The sequence below is a fragment of the Manis javanica genome, chromosome 2 (assembly GCF_040802235.1).
Source record: "Manis javanica isolate MJ-LG chromosome 2, MJ_LKY, whole genome shotgun sequence".
Classification (NCBI taxonomy): Eukaryota; Metazoa; Chordata; class Mammalia; order Pholidota; family Manidae; genus Manis; species Manis javanica.
In genome coordinates, this window is record NC_133157.1 from 142,376,814 (window position 1) to 142,395,869 (window position 19,056).

Here is a 19,056-nt window from a genome sequence, read left to right on the forward strand (position 1 = left end):
GCCTCAAGGTATCAGTATTGTGGGGAAGTGGAGAGGCAGGCAGGAAGACACACACAAGAGGAGGGATTTCCCTTCACACTCTTGGAATAGCTGAGCAAACAAAACTAAAGGCTAAAGAAAAAAAAAAGAAAGCAGGTTTGAGACAAATGCTCCTATCACCCCAAACTTCTGGAAAGTACAATTCCCTTGTGTTCTTGCTCTCAACCTAGTTTTATTCCAACTGGCTGACCCCCAGTTTCTTTTTATAAGTCCTACTAGGTTACCACAAAAGCTTTCCACATTGGTTTAACTAGTCTTTTGCTTGGAGTCTAGTCTCCAGCACCAGTTATTAAAACTGGTTTAAAAACAAGAACAAGTTTTAATGTGAATAAACACCAAGGATGGAGCAGGCTGACACTATCCAGTGGAGGCCATACATAACCATCAGGAGAAAATGTGCTATTCAAAGTGTAGAGAACTGGGGGAAAAAAAGCTCACACAGAGGGACTGACTCAAAATTCTTTGGAAAAACACCACTGTTTTCATTATTGAAAATAATAATGTAAGGTGTTAAAGAGATCTTCAGAACCAGCCTCCTGGGACAAATTCCTTGATGCTTTCTAGCACCCAGAACTGGGAGAAAATAAGATCTGTTGTTTCAGCCACCACTCTGCTAATTTGCTATGGCAGCCCAAGTAAACTAAAGGACTCTACCTGTTTTCTACCACCATCATGTAACCTGCTAGAGTTAACATTACAGGCTTTTATAGAGGAAAAAATAACAAAGAGTGGGTTCCAATCTTAGAGCATGCCTTCACAGTTTCATGGCCTTTCGCCCTTCAACTTTATCTGTCTTGTGGTTTTTTGTTTTTTCTCTTTTGGTAGGATTAGATTGTAGGGAAAAGGAAAGGCTTTTCAACATATTTATTTTTGAGAGGAAAGGTGCCTCGGGTAGTGAAATCTTGGACCTGCTGTTCAGAGAAGAAATACCGAGTTCAGTCATTGAAGGAAACTCTTCTTTTCTTATGCAAAACAATACCACACTGATTCTCTCTTTTCTTTATGGACTTTTATGCTATAAAGCAGAAATCTCAGCACACTGAAAGGGCTCAGCAGCCCAGTGATTCTCCCTCTTGAGAATCAGAGGAGTGCTTCTCTCCCAGGTCCAGTTTACCAGTTCACCAGAAATCCTGGCTGTACAATGAAAGCAAGACACAGGAAATGACAGCACCTGGCTGCAGCTGGGCATCTCTACCATCTTTGCACAGTTGGATTTTTGCAGGATGAAGATTTGTAGGATAAGCGTTAATGCCTGCCTTTTTTTCTTAGTGTAGGATGCCATCTGTGCCATGCGCCAGCTGGTGCACACACACACACACACACATGTGCATGCACACATACACACTAGCTTGACTATGGAAAGGAATGTGAGTCATATTAAGAATCTTATCATCTAATGTAAACAGCTTCATGACAAAAGTAATTAAGCTTTAACGGTTGTATACTCCTCAATGCTTGATCACTTAATGGACCTAAGCATTACACTCAAGTCCCAAAGCACATATTGATGAGCCCAGCAAAGTACTTAACCACTGAGAGAGTCTATCAGAAGAGAGTTTGCAGACACTGCACACATCACTTAGAGTAATGTCCTTTCCCTTTACTGGTATTAAAAAAAAAAGCTTAATAAAATCAGTATTACCAATCTCACTCATTAAATGCTAGCAAAAGAAGTATTACATTAGTTTTTGCTTTGCCTGGGAAGGTGGAAAATTAAGTGATATTTCGAACTTTCTATATGTAATCCAAATATGGTAGTCCAATGATCACTGGACCAGCCTTTTTACTTCACTATATAATCTTCAGCCATTAAAAAAAACTACCAAAACTCTAAATTTTGGTAGAGCGGAAGAAACCAAGCAATGATAAGTAAGGTAGGTTAACCTTACTTGTGGCCTAGGCAGCCATTCTCATCCAGGTTCCCTTATGAGCAGATTTGAAAGGAGCCATAATGGATCATCAGGTGATCTCAAATAAAATAATTTAAATTATTTTCAAAAAGCATAGTTTTCTCTTCTTTTTAAGTGTTGCAGGCATTCCATGATGTCCTTTAGATGTTCACCCTTGGTCTAGCCAATCTACTGAAATAATAAGAATTGCCATATTCTCAACACTCAGTCCTGAGAGCTGGTGTTAGAATGGTTCTTCCTAAGAAATCACTCATCCTGATGATTTCAAGAGTAAAATGTAGCTGCTATCCTCACTTTCTACTGCTAAAAATGCCAGAACATCAGTTATTAATAATAAACCACATTTGAGATTTGTTTGGCGCTTTATAACTGCAAAGTCCCGTATGTGTATGTTTGATTCTGAAAATGACTTTAGGAATTTTTCAAGGCAAGTGTCTGGCCTCCATTGTCTGAAGATGGTCTTTGTAGAGACATCCTTGAGCCACAGATTAATATGCAAGTTATTTATTACGGAAATGCTCCCAGGAGTAACTGGTAAGGGAATGGGCAATTAGGACAGGAGAGGGAAAAAGCCGAGCAAGGACGTGATTTCACTAAGTCCCATCCTTAGCCCAGTCCCACAGAAGAGTTATGGATGTCAAAGTGTGTACTGACCAAGTCAAAGGCTTTTATATTCTAGTACCAGTTGGGTGTTAGCTAATGGCTGCTCAGTACATGTAAACTGTCAGTCACATCCCTCCTTCCTATATCCTGAAAAGAGCTGTGAGTTGTGAGTACTGTGTTAGCAGGAGAAACACACAGAAGTCCGGACTGGGTGGGAATGGTCAAAGCTTCTGAGCAGAGCCCTGATGGTAGAGGGACTTGAGGTTCCCCAGATGCTCCTTGTTTGCTCAGAATCCATGTTTCCTTTTCTTGAGAGCATTTTCCAGCACCATCCCACATAGATCTTCTCCTTTGATGTACATCAGTATTGTGGTTCTTATTACACATTACCTTAGACATACCTCTTTTGGTTGGTACTGTTTATTAAACATGAGTTTATGAGAGGAGAGGCCAACATACTCATCTCTGTAACCTTAGTAACATTCACAGCCAGGCTTGTAAAATATGCTCAATTCACATCGGATTTCAATTATTTTGGCTAAATGCCCCAAAACACTGGATAATACAGTGTTTCTATTTTTAGTATTTTGAGACTCTCCATGCTATTTATCACAGTTGCTGCACCAATTTACATTCTGACCAACAGTGTACAAGTGTTCCACTTTCTCCACACCCCTGCAGCACTCCTCATCTATTGATTTTTTTAAATTACCCACTAAACAGTTGTTGGCCTTTTTGTTTTTGCTTTTTTTTTTTTTGGTCTTCTTTGGAGAAATGTCTATTCAAGTCTTTTGTCCAGTTCTGATTTGAGTTATCTGGGGTTTTTTTTCTTCTCTATGAGGTTGCAGAATTTCCTTTATATTTTATAGAGTATTAGCCCCTTATTAGATTATAGTTTACAAATATTTGCTTCCATTCTGTAGGTTGTCTTTGAACTTTGCTAATTATTTTCTTTGCTGTGTAGAAGCTTTTTAGTTTGATGTAGTCTCACTTGTCTCTTTGGCTTTTGTTGCCTATGCTTTTGGTATCATAAACAGTAAATTATTGCCAAGACCAATGTGAAGAACTTCTTCCTGCATGTTTTTTCTGTTGTACAGTTCCATATCTTATGTTTGTCTTAATCCATTTTGAGTTTATTTTTTATTTAGTTTACTATATATTTTTGTGTAAATAGGGGCCAAATTGCATTGTTTTACATGCAGATGTCCAGTTTTCTCAGAACCATAGGTTGAAGAGGCTATCCTTTCTCCATTGTGTACTCCTGGCACTCTTGTTGAAGATAAATTAACATTATATGCATGCGCTTATTTCTGGGCTCCCTATTCTATTCCATTTGTTTATATGTCTGTTTCATGCCATTACCATATTATTTTAGTTACTGTAACTTTGTAATATATTTTAAAATCAAGACATATGCTGCCTCCAGCTTTATTCTCCTTTCTCAAGACTGTTTTAACTATTTTGGGGTCATTTATGGTTCCATATGTATTTTTGGACTATATTTTCTATTTCTATAAAAAAATGACATGTAAATATTGACAAATTGCATTGAAACTGTAGATTGCTTTGAGTAATATGAACATTTTAACATTAAGCCTTTCAATCCATGAACATGGAATGCTTTTCTATTTATTTGTATCTTTAAATTATTTCATCAATGTTTTATAATTTTCAGTGCACAAGTTTTTCACCTCCTTAGTTAAGTTTATTCCTAAATATTTAATTCTTTTTGATGCTCTTGTAAATAGAATTGTTTCCTTCTTTTTCAGACAGTTTGTTGTAAACATATAAAAACACAACTGATTTTTGGATGTTGATTTTGTAGCCTGCAGCTTTACAGGATTTATTAGTTCTAACAGGTCTTGTTGTGGAGTCCTTAAGGTTTTCTACTTACAAAATCATGTCATCTGTAAACAAAGATCATTTTACTTTTTCCTTTCTGATCTGATCTGGGTGTCTTTTATTTCTCTGTTTGGTCTAATTATTCTGGCTAGGCCTTCCAAGATTATGTTGAATAGCAGTGGCAAGAGTATGCATCCTTACCTTGTTCCTGATTTTAGAGAAAAATGTTTCCATTTTCCTCCACTAATTATGTTAGTTGGGAGCTTTCATATATGGCCTACATTATGTTAAGATAATTTCCTTCTATTCCTAGTTTGTCTGGAGTTTTTAACATGAAAGGATGTTGGGTGTTGTTAAATTCTTTTTCTGCATCTATTGAGATGATCATGTGATATTATTACTTTATTCTGTTCAGGTGGTATATCACATTAATTGGTTTGCATATGTTGAATTATCTTTATATCCCAGGTTGATTATGATGTACATCCTTTTAATGTCCTGTTGAATTTTGTTTATTAGTATTTAACTGAATAATTTTTCATTATTGGTCTAAATTTTCATTTTTGGTCAATATTGGAATATTGGTCTATGGTTTGCTTTTCCTGTAGTGTGTTTGTCTGACTTCAGTATTAGGCTAGTGGTGACTTCATATGAGGAGTCTGAATAGTCCATCTCCTTCAATTATTTTGAATATTTGGAGAAAGATTGACACTAGTTATTCTTTAAGTGTTTAGTGGAAACAAGGGAAGCCATCTGGTACTGGTCTTTTCTTTTTTGAGAAGTTTTTGATTATTGATTCAGTCTACTCTCTAGTTCGAGGTCTGTTCAAATCCTACTTCTTTATGACTCAATCTTGGTTGTTTATGTTTCTAGGAATTTATCCATTTCTTCTGGGTTATACAATTTGTTGATATACCATTGTTCATAATAGTTTCATGTTCCTTTATATTTCTGTAGCATCAGTTGTAATGTCTCCTCCTTCATTTCTTATTTTATTTATTTGAATCTTTTCTCTTTTTTCTTAATCGAGTTCACAGTTTGCTGATTTTATCTTTTTAAAAAACTAACTCTTAGTTTCACTGATTTTTGTTTTTAGTTTCTATTTTTTTCATTCCTGCTAGTCATTATTATTGTTCCCTTGTCCTAACTTTGGGCTTAGTTTTTTCTCTTTTTCCACTTCCTTGAATAGTAAAGTTGGGTTATTTGAGATTTTTTAATCTTTTTAAAAATAGGTATTTATTGCTCTAAACTTCTTTTTAGTACTGCTTTTCTGTAGTCAGAAGTTTTGGTGTGCTGGTGTCCATTTTCATTTCTCTTATGTTTTCTAATTTCCCTTTTAATTTCATGTTTGACCTATGCTTGTGAATTTTCCAGTTTTCCTTCTGCTATTCATTTCTAGTTTCATTCCATTGTTGTTAGAAAATATATTTGGTATGATTTCAACCTTCTAAAATTTGTTAAGACTTGTTTTATTATCTAATATATGCTATATCCTGTAGAATGTTCTATATACACTTAAGAAGAATGTGTATTCTGCTGCTTTTGGGTGGAGTGTTCTGCACCTATTATGTTCCTTTGATCTATAATGTTGTTCCAGTCTGCTATTTCCTAATTGATTTTATGTCTAAATGCTCATTATTGAAAGTTAGGTAATGAAGAATCCTATTATTATTGTATTGCTGTCTATTTCTCCCTTCAGTTCCCTCAATGTTTGCTTTATATGTATATTCAGGAGCTTTGAAGTTGGGTACATGTGTATTCATAATTGTTATTTCTTCCTGGTGAATGGACACTTTTGTCATTATACATATCATTTTTTGTCTCCTGTGACAGTTTTTGACTTAAAATCCTTCCCTCTACAGAGAGAAGCTGGGAGCTGGGATTTTGTGATAGCCAGTGATGTTGGTGTTGGGGTGGGCAGAGCCTTCCCTATATTGATTCAATTAAGAACTTCCAAATATTCATATTTTGTTACCAAAAATGTCCTTTACACCACTTTGCCCCACTTCCACTGAAAATATAGGACTTTTTCTAGTTTGTATGAGTCCATGAAGAATATAATTATTGCTTGATTTCTTCTCAAATACACTGTGGATCTGTGAAGGGTGAGAATCTCTGTGTGTGCTCCAAAGATGAAAACTCCCTTTCATGTGGTTAAGTGTTAGACTAAGGTCTTCCAGTGATTCTCAATGGATGAGGAGAGAAGGCAGTATGTGAAAATATGCATGTGAGATGGGGAAGTCTTGTTTGTCCAGGAAATTTATTGGATTTAATGCGTGGAGATTGTGTATGGAAATAGAATAAAAATTCCTTCCCTAAAATACCACCAGTATGTCCCTTAATGCTGACATGCCGTAACCTCTCATAAACATAGTTCCCCCAGGCTGCACACCAATCAGCATGTGATGATAATAATGAGCAGAGACAGGACACAACATAAAGGGTGCAGACATTGAAGTCAGGGACCTGAACAGAATCTTGATATGGTCACTATCTATAGTATATAACTTGGACTAAGTCTCTTATCTTCCTTAAATCTCCATTTTACTATATATAATGGGTATTAAAACATATAGCTAACAAAACTGGGCTGAAGAATAAATGATTGCTGTATACAAGTAAGACATGATAAGCTTTGAAAAGGTCTATACTTTTCTCCCTATTTATCTGGCAGAATCAGCCCTCAGTCAATTTGCTGTAAGCCTCAGATCTTGTGCACTTCTCTAAGAATAGAAGAACAGCCCCCACTGAAAAGTACTTAGCATCCCTTTGAACACAAAATAGATTTAGTCTACTCATTTCTCTCTTTTCTGTTGGAAAATGAATAGTCATATATTATTGAAAAAAGAAGAAAGCCTCAGGTCAGATGCACAGATAGCATAGCAAAAAGGGAAATCAGAGCCATGACTTGGGGAAGAAAAGAAGAGTTATAAAGCAAGAAAAAGCTACATACTTGAGAGCCAGGACTATATAGCACTGTTCAATAAATGGGCTCCTAATGGGATTCATGAGTCATCAAAAAGAATGTCAAATTATAATTTGTACATAATGTTTAACAAAAGCAAAGAGCTGTGTGGAAAAAATATTTAATATATCAACATGCTTTTTTAAATAAATTTTCATTATTTAAAGTGCTAAGCATCAATTAATCTGGAGATTCACCTTTGTGAATTAACATATCTCTCAATAGGAATAAATCAAAGCAGTATTTTTATACTATATTTATCATTGAAAATTGAAAAGATCACTGAAGGTACAGCATAGGGAATATAGTCAGTAATATTGTAATATCTTTGTATGTTGACAGGTGGTAATTACACTTACCATCGTGAGCATTTAGTATGTAATTGTGGAGTCATGATATTATATACCTGAAACCAATATAATATTGAATTCCAACTATATTTCAATTTAAGAAAAAGAATTAAACCAAAAAAAACCCCCCCACAAAAGGGCCAGCAATACTGGGGGACTTGTGCATTGATTCCATGGTCAATATAGTTCCATAGGATATTTCTATGTGATGAAGCCTAATAACATTGCATAACAAAAATCCAAACCATTCGAGTTTTAAAGCCAATTAAACTAAATACAAAGATACAAAAGATGACTGCTAATCCTGAGGATATAATTATAAATGTGAATAAAAGAATCTGAACCATGACCCTGTATCTCCCACAAAAGCAAAGATGAAATGCAAAACAAAACCCAGAAGATTTAAGCTGGTAGTCCAAAAGAACTGGCTAACCATCAAAGTTTAACCCAGAAGAATATGACAGACTATTTTTACAGATATCAAGAATATTTTAGGAGTTTATCCAAACAGTTTTCTAGGATAAAAAGAAGAAATTATCCCAATGAAAGTCCAAGCCAGGTGGCCTCACTGGTGAATTCCACCAAACATTTAAAGAGGGATTAATGCCAATCCTTCTAGAACTCTTCCAAAAAAAGAAGAGGGGATATACACCCTAACTCATTCTATGAAGCTGGAATTTCCCTGACACCAAAGCCAGATTTAAAAAGACAAATAACTATATGATTTCAATTATATGTGGAATCTAAAAACCAGAACAAGTGAACAAACAAAACAAAACAAAACAAAACTCATGTATACAGAGAACCGATTGCTAGTTATCAGAGGGGACGGGGGTTGCTGGGTGGGCAAAAGGGCGAAGGGGTTTAATTGTATGGTAACAGATGGTACTAGACTTATTGCAGTGATCATTTTGTAGTGTATATAAATATGAATTATGTTGTACACCTGAAACTAATGTAATGTTATATACCAATAATATCAATAAAATATAATTACATTAAAAAAGAAAATACCATAAACAAATCTCCCTTATGAATATTGATGTGAAAATCCTCAACAAATTATTAGTGATTCAAATCCAATAGCATATTAAAAGATCTATATGCCATGACCAAGTAGGATCTATCCAAGGAATGCAAAAATAATAACACACCACGTTAATAGAATAAAGAAATAAACCACGTTATATCAGTTGACATGAAAAAAGCATTTGACAAAATGTAACACCCTTTCATGATAAAAACATTCAGAAAACTGAGAATTGAAGGGAAATTTCCCAAGATGATAAAAGTCATAAATGAAAAACCCACAGCTAACACCATACTCAATGGTGAAAGATTGAGTTGTACCTCTAAGATGAAGAACAAGATAAGAAGGCCCAATTTCACCACTGCCATTCAACATTGTACTGGAAGTTCTATCCAGAGGATTAGGCAAGGAAAATAAATAAAAAGCTTTCACACTGGAGAGAAAGAAGTAAAACTATCTCTATTCACAGATGACATGATCCTATTTATAGAAATTCCCAAAGAATTCACAGAAAATTGTTCAAGCCACTAAATTCAGCAAAGTTGTAGGTTGCAAGATTGACACACAAAGATCAGTTGTACTATACACCAGTAATGAACATCTGTAAAGATATTAAGAAAACAATTCAATTTACAATATCATCCAAAAGAATAAATTATCTACCTATGAATTTAACCAAGAAGGTGAGACTTGTACTCTGAAAACTACAAAACATTACTGAACCAGTTAAAGATTTAAACAAATGAAAGACAGCTGTATTTATGGACTAGAAAACTTAATTTTGTTGAGGTTACAATAGTCCCCAAAGTGACTTAAAGATTCAATGCATTCTTAATCAAAAAAATCTAATGGCCTTTTATTGCAGATATGGAAAAGCAGATACTTAAACTTATAGGGAATTTCAAAGGGCTCTGAGTAGTCAAAAAAAATTTAAAAAACAAAAAGTTGGAGGACTCACATTTCCCAGTTTCAGTATTTGCTACACTACTATATAGTCAAGAAAGCATGACACTGACATAAAGATAGACATATAGATCAATGGAATGGAACTGAGAGTCCAGAAACAAACCCATATGTCTATGATCAACTATTTTTGACAAGGATGCCAAGACCTTTCAGCAGAGAAGAGAATAGACTCCTCAATGAATGATGTGAGGAGAACTGGATATTCACATGTAAAACAAGGACGCCACACACCTATCTATATAAAAAGTAACTAAAAATGTGTTGATGACTTACATATAAGGGCTAAAACCATACAATTCTCAGAAGAGAACAAGAGTATATCTTCACCACCTTAGATTTGACAGTGGATTTTCACACCATTGTGAATATTCTAAATATCACTGAACTGCTCACTTTAAAAATAGTTAAGTTTTATGTTATGTGAATTTCATCTCATTGAAACAAAAAAAGAAAGAATTATGCTTCTTTGGTCCTTGTAACAAAGTAACAATTCCATATGGATTAAGAAAATGCAGAAGGAAAGGTTCCTTAACTTCACTAGTTTTAATTCAAGAATTCCAGACTTAAAAATCTCAGTTTTGGAAAGAACTTCAGCATCTGTTTACCAGCCCACCCACTTGACACTCCAAACCGGCTGCTGTATTCTTCCACTAAGGTCACTCAGAGCCTGCTCTTAGACTCCAGCAGAGACTCGCCCCCTGAGGCAGAGCATTCCTCTTCTGATTAGTTCTATTAGAAAGTTCCCTCATGTAATCAGATGAAATAGACCTCCTTGTGTGACAAATATAAGAAATAATGAACTTCATCTTACCACAGAAGTGGGGTCAGTCTTGCAACCTCCTGGGATGGCACTTATGACACATTTTATAAGTATTTTCACTGTGTCTGCTACTCAAATCAAGTTCACATTCAAAAATAATCACTCTCTGATTTCCTTTTTTCCCCAGAGTTCAGATTGCAAGCATTCAGTTCCACCCAGCCAGTGGTGCCTTATTGATAATTAATTTCTTTTTAAGTTTGAATTCTCAGTAGTTGCTCTGATGATTCTGACTTGGAAGTCCCTCCAGGCATCACCTCTGATGAGATGAGACTGAAAAAAAACAGAGAAATGCACCTTCAGCACAGAATTATGATGTGAACTTTTAAGTTCAGCAAAGCCAGTACACCAGACTAAAACAGTAAGAATGAAATGAACAAGCCCATGCTAGCACGCACATCTCTGTTCATGCAAACACACACACTACACACAAATGTGCTCTGTTAAATGCTTTACCCATGCTATTGCATTTCATTCTCCCAACAACCCCATGAGGTAGGTGCTAGTACTCCCGCTGACAGTTAAGGAAATTGAGGTAGAAATAGGTTTAGGAATTTACCAAGGTCACACACCTAGTAAATAGTGAACTGTGATACAAGCTTAGAAGTGAGAGCTTTACTACTGTGATAGGCTACCTGGCAGGGGAAGACAGGAATGAGGTAGCCGTGGACCCTGAATAACAGTCTCGATGCCGCTATTTGCTCTGTTTGCTTTGGGCAAAATCACATGATCGGTCTGTGCTTCCTCCTCCCCTCCTTTCTCTCCTTCTCTCACTCCCTCTTTTCCTCTTTCCCTCTGTCCCATTTTCATTCCTTACCTTCTCCTCCCCCTCCACTCCTCCTTTTCTCTCTTTTTTTCTAAAACATAGAATTGCACTAGATTATCTTTGGTCCTGTGTCTGCTAACATGTGCTGTGTGTCTATGCTGTGAGTGTAGTATGACAAGTGACAGGCATGGGGCAGGTGTCCCTGAGAATAGTCTTGGGAATTTTCTTTTTTCAAGATGAAAATCGTTTATACAAATTGAACTCAAAATGGTTTAATGTTTTCATGGCAAGGGGAATGTAAAACTGTAAGAACTTGTGCCACCTTCGACTCTCACTGATACATCATTCAATTCTGTTCCAATACGAGAGTGTAACTGGTACATAAATTGGAAACAATATGCTTGCCTTATTTTGGAAAGTAAATGTTTTAAATTAACTTTAAGTAAATTCTGCTATTGACGCTGTTGGTTTCCAGTTCTTATTCAATAGTTCCTTCTTCTGAGTGCCTGCTACTGAATATTTTTGCCTCTTTTGCCCAAGAAACAATTGTTCATCATGCAAAAGAGCACCACCTGATCAAGAGCTATTGAGGAGTGGTAAGTTTTCCCTTTCCCTTTTATATCTAATAACCACCATTATCATTTAATACCTATAGAGATGAGCCTTAAAATAAACCTCCTCCCAGATTTCTCCATGAACTATAATTATATTTCAAAATGAAAAATCACATTTTCATTTTGAAATGTAATTGCCTTTTTGGAAACGTGAATGAGTGATCAAAATACAGCTGTTTCTAAAAGCTTATAAATATTTTTATATACTTTTCTGTAGTTGCACTGTTTTTTCTATTGAACACAATTTGAGTCACATATTTCTGGTGTCCACAATCACCCCTCATTGACACAGACAAAGTCATCTGATTTATTTACAAGTAGAAAAGACAAACCCCTTTCATAAAGTTCATTCACAATAAATATTGCCTTTAGCAGAGCATCAAAAACTGCATGCCTAAAGATTCAAAAATACATTTTCATTCATATTTAAAAGCAAAAGTACTGAAGGCATCATTTGTAAATGTTGCGTGACGATGGATACCGGGTCCATGCTAAATATAGTGTGTATATCTAGCAAACACAGAGGACCAAAAGAAGTAATTCTGAGCTTTAAACACCAACTTCAAATTGTCATTGAAGTTATTTCCAAACTGCTGAATTACATACAGTGCTATACAAAGAATCAAGCCAGAAATTACATGCAACTGCTAGATCATGGCAGGTATGAGTAGCTCGGGGAAGCTCTGATCACAGAGGCACTAGGAAGAAATTTTTGTCGCTTCAAAATGATACTCATAAAAATACTGAAGCAACTATTGCTTCTGCAATATAATCAAAAGTTATTTTAATATTTTTTGAATGAATGATTTCCAACATGTCAAAAACTGTTTTCTCATTATCAACTGGAGTAAAAATTCCAATCCTATAAGATTGTTTTGAAATTCAAATTAGATGAACTTCAAAATACTTTTAAAGTATTTTGTAAGTTATAACACACCTCCACAAATGTAGGGTAATGTAATTGTTAAGATGCTAGATTTACAAAACTTTTATAATTCATATTATATTAGGTATGAAGTAATTGATCAAAACTTCAAGGTAGTTATTATTAACAGCATATTCAAAGCCAAGCTGGAATAAAATGAAGATCTCTTTACAGCTCCCACCCCAAAGAGAAAGTGATTATTCTTGGCAAATGGACTGTAAGTGGCCTCCCTTCTTGTCATGCCCTGTTGGGTCACAATGATGGTCTTGAGAGTTGGCAAAGACAGGTATGTGATTCCTCTTAGAAGGTTCTAAGGGTCTTCCTCTTAAACTTGGATACTTGTTCTTACTTGCTCTCATATCAACCTGTGAGCTATGGGAAAGAGATGATTGCCTATCATATAAGCATGAGTGGGCTGATGCTGAGAACAGCTGAGAAGCAAGCCCAAGACCACACACAGTCAGTGTGAAGTAGGAGAATCCAAGGTGTCTGTAAGTCTGTTTTTTACTCAGATTACTTTCAACCTTCCTGGCCCTCCAGGGCCTCGAAGGAATGTTGTAGAACTTCATTCCTTTAACATAAAGCAATCAAATTGGAAGGGATGTAATTAATTGTTACCAGCCATTTCACTATTATCTAAATGAATGTCAATTTTTTTTGTAATCATTTTTGAAAGAAAAGACATAAAAAATAATGAGAGACAAAGGACAGAGAAATTGGGGATTTGCTTGAGTTAAGTTTGCTGAACACTGTAGTGAGATCTTACAGGCTCTGCCATCTTGGCTCCAAAGAAACATACATCTAAAGAGAAACACTGTGAAGTCCATGTGTATATTCTGGACACATAAATAAAAAACAAATTGAAATGAAGATATAAAAAACAGTATGAATTGCACATCAGATACATGTTGCTATAAATGGAGCACAGGGTGAAATTCCTGCAGGGTTCTACTGCATGAGGTATATGCAGGCTCTGTCCACATTAAGTAGATCAAACAAGTAGATTAACAAGTGTTAATAGATCTTTTGATTGGGGCAACTTGAATAGTTCCAAGCAATTTCAAAAGTTGCATAATGTTTAGAGACCACTCTGAAAGGGCAATTATTCAGAGACTTTATTGATTATGTTAGCCAAATAAGATATTTCAGGCAAAAAAAAATGGAAATATTATTAAGGATAGAAATATGTCATTTTGGAAAACTGAGATTGATGAAATCTGAGACACTACTGATAATGAAAAGATTACCTTTGATCAGGGCAAGAGAAAGGGATGAAAAAGAACACGTTAGGTGTATTTCAAGAGAAGTCAGCCAGCAGAATTTAGTTTATGCCACCTGAATGGACAAATGATGGCCAAACCCCCTCATCATCATTCCCCTCCTCCTGCTCTCGGCCCCTTGTCAGTTCTCCTTTCATATCATTTACCTAACAGCCCAATTAGGAAATCAGTGAGTTATTCACTTTCCTCTGTCCCTCTCCTCCCCACTATCCATCCAATCAGCCATAACTTCCTCAACACTAGCTCCCAAGTGAGTCTCAAATCCATTCCTTTCCATCCATCACTGTCCATCCACGGGACTTCATTATCTCTCACAGGGATGACATTTCCAACCGTTCCCTCTTGCTCCAGCTTTGCCCCTCTCCAATTGATGCCAGACTCCTCTGCTAAAAGCATGCTTGACAAAGTCATTTCTATCCTTAAACATCTCAAAGATTCCCCAGACATTTTAAATTCAAACCACACAGAAAAGTTTCAAACATAAGAACTAAGGAATCCCAGTTTAAGAAACATTCCCAGTGGAGGTATATTGTACAAATCAGTTCGTAAACATGAGAGTAAACATGGGCAATAAAATTAAGTACCTGTATGCAAATCTAAGTGGTATAGCATCTTACCAAAGTCCAAGTTCTTCATCTCTCCACTGACATACAGCCAGGCAACATTTCCCATCCTCCTTTGCAGGTATCCTGTGTGTAGCCATGTAATTGAATACTAGCTGTTGGGATTTTGAGCAGCAGCAATGAGCACTGTTACCAAGCCTGTCTGCAAAAAGCTCCCACGTGGTCTCCTCAGGACTCTTTATGCTCCTCTAGACAGTGGACTGAAGGCACACACAGGAAACCTTAGAATAAACTTGCTGAAGATGACAGAGTCTCTGATAACCCGGTTCCCTGAATGACCACATGGATTAAGCTTGTTCTTTCAATCTGTTCATCCATTCAAAGCTGTTATATAGGCAAGAAATATGTTCCTATTGTGTTTGAACCATTAAATCTTTTAGGACTCATTTGATATAGCAAATAACCTTTAGTAACTAATGCATAGTCACCCAAAAGTTCCTAGATATATTTATATTAGTTTGTTTAGATTAGCATAAACATTAAAACATCAAGTTTCAGAAAATTTTATTGAAAACTCACAAAGCCAGGTATAAAACTATTGCTTTAGTATGCATGCCCTGAATTATCTGTGTAAGATAAATTCTAGCTGAAATAAGCAGGCAAAGAGAGGCAACAAAGGGCCAGGTAATTTATTTGAATGACCCTGGGCGAGGTTCCGCAGCCTGGTTGTCACAGGCCAGGGAAGTCACTTGAAAGTAGACAGGCAGTGAGTTTTTAAAGAAGGTAGGGGGAGGCAGAGCTTAGATTTACAGCAGTGCGAGGATTGGCTAGCCTAAGGCACATTTTTCAGGTTGGGAGGGGGCAGCAGCCGGGGACTTTGGCACGTCATCAGTGTCTGACATGCTCACCCCTCCCCCCAGCACCTTCAACCTTACATTTCAGCCTTTTGGTCATAATGGGTAACGGCTTGATCTGTCTACTTCTGGCTGACAAGGGACATCGTGTGGTGGGGGCAGTTTGTAGCATGTAGTTACATTGCTCTGACTGCAAATATTTCACTCTGCTTTCTCTAGAGGCCCTTATTTCACTCTGTCCAAGTTCATGGTTTTTGTTTCATTTTCTTTTCTACAGATAGAGACTCTAGCTGCTGCCAGGGAAAAGGGGCAATGACCGCTCTGGCTGCTTCATGCTGAGAAGGGGTGCAGTAAAGGGTGCAGCTAGGTTTTTATCACTGGTCAGTTGAGAGGGCCTCAGAAAGTTGGTGCTTTTATTCTGGAAGGATAAATTTGATGAGATTAAGAATGTATGGCTGAATATGAGAACTAGAAATATGAAGTTTAATTGAGAATTATAGTTAGGTATTATGGAGAAACTAAAATTTTGAATTGAGTTTATATCTCAATGACTAGTATTAGGATTTAGTGTAGATAAGAGTGCATTATTGAAACAATACTTTTCTCTAAAATCACCCTTATTTTTATTACAAGTAGCCAGATTAAGAAAATAATTAACAGTTGGCTCGATTATTTGCATAAGTGCAGCAAGAAGAGCAATTGATTACATAGGCTCTTTTAAATGTGCTTTGCTGGAACTTTTTGTAAGGAATTTTAGATTGAACTTTTAAAGGCCTTTTGAGGCCAGAAAGCCAAGTAAGACTTGCCATCAGATTGTGCTTGCAGTACCTGTAGATTTGGGTGAATTCTTCTCTTCTTGAGGTTTCCAAGATATTCCTGAGGTTCCTGCATTTGCCAGGAAGTGACCTTCTTTACTCACCTGGTAAGGCTGCTGGGAACTTTGTAAGCAAGGTACTAGGTCAGTTCTTCTAAGGGGCTTTGTTAGCTTTATAAAGTCCATCTTAGTTCCTTTATAGTTGTCTGTTCATAGCTGAGTTTATACACGTGTCTCTCAGGTATCCATACTAGGTCAGTTCTTCTAAGGGGCTTTGTTGGCTTTATAAAGTCAATCTTAGTTCCTTAAAGTTGTCTGTTCATAGCTGAGTTTATACACGTGTCTCTCAGGTATGACATTCCAGTCAAAGCCTTGGTAATATAACTAGTGTTTTTAATTGGTCTTCGTACAAGGAAAGCAGATTCTTATTGAACTTGTGCAAATAAACATACTGCCATGGAATATAAAAATAGTCACTGAGAGTTTTTTAAATTCTGGAGGGATCAGGTAGAGTGAAAGATAAAGTTTCAATTCTGCTTATAAAGGCAGTCATTTACTAAACTGTTGTCAGCTTAAGAGAAAAAGCTTAAAACACTTTATCAACATTTGAAACAAAAAGTCAAAAAATTATCTTCTTTAGTTTACTTAACTTTATGTAACTAATACTTATTCTGTTGAAATCTAGTTCTTTACTGGTTTAGGAGTAATAAAACAGTGACTATAAATGACAAAAGACTTACAAATGACAATGGTTAAAGATCTGATGAGAGCTTACTGTAAGACAGTTGTCATAAGGAAATTTAGATATTTCTGTAACACAAAACATTCAGTAACAAAGTTTAGCATTATTCTCTATGATGGTGCCTTTTAGGTAATTAAGCAGGTAAATAAGCCAAATTAGCTAAATATTTTCCTCAATGAGAAGAAATTCTTCTGACATGTTCTAGGGGCCCTTTGGAAAATATCAGAGTGAACTAGAGGTAAAAAGCACTTTTTGAATTTGATTTTGGGAAGCTGTTAAAAGTTTTAAGGCACTTGCTTGAATAGGATTATAGGTTGCTATGAAGCAATACTTATCTATTTAACCAGAATGACAACAAAATACCTCAAAGGCAAATAAAGAAGGTTACACAGTCGTTAGCAAACTTTAGCTTTTAGTCCTTTTAATATTAAGATCTCATTTTCTTAAATATTCTGACAACTCATTGAGACTTTAAGCTTGAGAAACTGCTTTGATAAAACAATTAGAGAACTCATTGCAATTTTTTAATATTAAGAGAAGATTAACAGTTAAGAAAACTTTGTCTTTTTAACTGAAAAGAAAATTTTGATTTTGCTGTGTACTTGATACTGAGATTTATTTGCTACTGCAGGACAACGGCATGGTGAGAATGCATGACTTTAAGATGGCGGCGACACGTGTGAAGACAAAGGACTTTAAGATGGTGGTGGAGAGAGGGGGAGGGGATTGCAAGCTGAGGGAGGTGGGCTACTGAGGTTTTCTGGTGGATCTGAAAAGGAAGGACTGGGCAGAGTAAGAGGCTGACAATCTTTAACTGGAGATTGGACTAGGAGAACCTGAGTCATTGAACACTTAACATAAAGGTCTGGGCAGGAGTGCAAAGTCCAAAAAGCCTGCACATATGGGATTTCACTCTACTCTCCGCTCTAGTGGTAATAATTAGTTAAGTTGGTGAGGAGGCCAAAACTGAAAGTTCCCTCAGGAAGCCAGCGAGATTGATTGTCCAAGGGATACTGAGGCCCGGCCTCAGAGCAAAGAAAGACTAGCTTCCGTTTGCAAACTTCCCGGGACAAATATAGAGTAGCCGAATTAGAAATGAGACACCAGAGCGGGGTCTGAGCCTCTGCTTTTGAGGGCTGGTTCCCCATGTCTGCGCCACTTCCCAACTAATTCCACTGAGAGGAGCGCCCAGCATCCCAAGCGCACCAAGCCAAGGGAGATGGCCTGGGAGCCTGGGTGAGGGACATCTCCCTCACCACAGGGCCAGGGGCAGGTATCCTGGATACTCACAACAGATGGGCTGAATACCCAAACCTGGACTTAGCTACGATTTCAGACAGACCAGGTGAAACGGAGTTAGGAAGGGAAGCAGACTGGGGGAAACTGAGAGACTCACCAGAAAATAGTCCACGCAGTGAAGAGCAGGCTGAAGTCCCGGGTCGGGGAAGGAGAGGGCAGGGCTGCCAATGGCCGGTCAGGGCCCCGTGCTCACGCTCCTTCCCAGGATTTTGCCACCAAATGTAAGATAAATTCTAGCCAAAATCAGCATGCAAAGAGAGGCAACAAAGGGCCAGGTAATTTATTTGAATGCCCCTAGGCAAGGTTCCACGGCCTGGTTGTCACAGGTCAGGGAAGTCACATGAAAGTAGACAGGCAGTGAGTTTTTAAAGAAGGTAGGGGAAGGCAGAGCTTAGATTCACAGCAGTGCGAGGATTGGCTAGCCTAAGGCACATTTTTCAGGTTGGGAGGAGGCAGCAGCCAGGGACTTTGGCACGTCATCAGTGTCTGACATGCTCACCCCTCCCCCCAGCACCTTCAACCTTACAATCTGCCCAGGCCCCTCATCATACACTCCATATTCCTGTCAAAACAAATTTCTTTCATGAAAATGCTATTTCCCTGGCTATAATATTCTTTCCCATCTCCACTGACTGCCTAAAAAGTTGATGGCCCTACAACAAATGTTGGCAAGGTTG

At 37.0% G+C, this 19,056-nt stretch overlaps 1 long non-coding RNA gene across 7 annotated transcripts in view; it reads right to left on the reverse strand.

Annotated features, from left to right (window-relative positions):
- LOC108397474 (uncharacterized) overlaps positions 1-18,720 on the reverse strand; it is an 81,547-nt gene extending 62,827 nt beyond the window's left edge. For 6 of the 7 annotated variants that reach the window (XR_012128177.1, XR_012128176.1, XR_012128172.1 and 3 more), the window contains exons 1-2: positions 18,477-18,720; positions 10,517-10,795 (exon numbers count right to left, since the gene is read on the reverse strand). This is a non-coding gene — a long non-coding RNA (uncharacterized lncRNA). Of the gene's footprint in view, positions 1-10,516; positions 10,796-14,724; positions 14,931-18,476 lie in introns of all 7 variants that reach the window. The other variant, XR_012128173.1, reaches the window with a different exon arrangement.
- Positions 18,721-19,056: the final 336 nt, after the last annotated feature.